At 43.0% G+C, this 1,774-nt stretch overlaps 1 long non-coding RNA gene across 1 annotated transcript; it reads right to left on the reverse strand.

Annotated features, from left to right (window-relative positions):
- Positions 1 to 224: 224 nt before the first annotated feature.
- On the reverse strand, positions 225 to 1,191 carry LOC128805947 (uncharacterized). Its single transcript, XR_008436665.1, has 3 exons — positions 1,153 to 1,191; positions 740 to 879; positions 225 to 307 (listed from the first exon to the last, which is right to left on the reverse strand). It is a non-coding gene; the product is annotated as an uncharacterized LOC128805947 (long non-coding RNA).
- Between the last annotated feature and the right edge of the window lie 583 nt (positions 1,192 to 1,774).

Here is a 1,774-nt window from a genome sequence, read left to right on the forward strand (position 1 = left end):
TCTTCCAGAATCTTATAAATTTCCATTACAGAGAGAGCAGAAGAATGATTTCTAGGTAAGAACATAAATTGATTTTGAAAATAAATGTGGTATATTATTAAAGTCTCTTGAGCCAGTAATGTTAGCGCCTTGAAAATACCCTTATAAATAATGAATCAAAGAGGGATGTACAAGCTCTTTCAGCAGATACTTACAACTACTGAGGTTTCTTATCTGAAAGTCTGATTATATCAGTTTTAGAGATGGAAAACTCTGTTCCATAGCAGAACACCTTCAACACTTTACTGTAGAGGATAGATGCACCAGTCTGAAGCAAAAAAAGCATCCATAGTTATTAACTATTCATGCATAACATTTGTTAAAGTTTTCTCAATATGTTCCATTTTACATGATTTTCATTTTTTTCATCTCTGTTGATACCTAGATTTTTAGCTTTTTCATATATTTGTAGCTTTGCAGATTTTTAATATACAGTTGTATAGTTTCTAGTACCTTTCCTGTGCTTTCTCACATTTTAGAACAATAAGCTAACCTTTTCTAACACTTTCTGCTTAGTCTTATTCCCAAGAAGAGAATTTCTAACAAAGACACCTTGTTTTTTCATCAGAATTTGAAAGACATAACAAGATATAGGACAAAGAACCCCTTGGACTAGCTCCAAAAGGCTGACCCAAGGGTGTGTTGCTGGGGCAACTGATCTCTTATTGGATGTACCTGCTAGATATACAAATTAATTTACCTTATAAAAACTGTAGAAATCCTGTATCATGTGTGTGCATAGCTCTATTTGCGCATCTAAAATCTTTCATTAAAGAATTGCTTTTTAGCTTACCACCCAATATTGTTTGGAAAGCTTTTGTCTTTTGATTCTAGGCAGCACTGCAAAGATCAGAGGTTGAAGAGTCAAATAAACAATTAAAACATGTAAGCAACTTTTAAGAGTTTTCTCACATGGTGAGTATAAAAAAAAATCAAGAAAAGATTCTACTCGTCTGGTATTTTTCTATTCAGTTATATTTTTTCTGCATCCCTATGTGTTGCATCCCGGGCTGGGTTTTAGTTACGGGTTCTGATAAATGTTAGTTAGCCGGTTCTGTATACCACTGTGTACCCCCATTTCCCCTGCACTATGGTCCGCTCCGAGTCACTTACCATTGGAGCATCCCCATGTCACTCCTGTAACCGCCCCCCTGTCCACTCCTGAGAGTTCTGTGTCTGTTACCCCATCCCTGCATTCCCATTCATCCTGGAACCCTGTACACACCCCTGTCGTGTTCCCATTGGTTGCCGCAGTCTACGTCACTCCCCCGTTGCCTGTCCCCATTGGGTGAGGGGGGCTTCCGCCCGTGTCTGCCCGCCCCCTATAAAATCCCCATGTGTTCCTTTGTTCGGGGCCATCTTGTCCATGCCGCACTGGGGGCAGACGCTGCTCTCCATAGCAGCACCACGTGGCAATAAACCCTCTCCAGCCATGCAGGACAAGGTGTGCCTCCTTCGCCTCTTTGCCTCATCCCAGCGCCGGTTACAGAGCGCAGCCAGCCCCACACTGGTGTGCTGAACACCAGAGCGCCTGGGCCATGCGGCACCCCGGTCCGGCCGAGAAGCAGCACCTTTAGCCGGGCTCCCAAGCTGCCCAGGACCGGGGAAAAGAATGCAACACCACACCTATGGCCATTTTAGTTTGGTCTGACTTGAGAGGTCAGGCCTGAGGACCATACCCCATATGTGTTTTTCTCTAATCTGGCTTGTCAGCCAGGACATTCTCTGTGCTTGA

The sequence above is a fragment of the Vidua macroura genome, chromosome 4 (assembly GCF_024509145.1).
Source record: "Vidua macroura isolate BioBank_ID:100142 chromosome 4, ASM2450914v1, whole genome shotgun sequence".
NCBI lineage: Eukaryota > Metazoa > Chordata > Aves > Passeriformes > Viduidae > Vidua > Vidua macroura.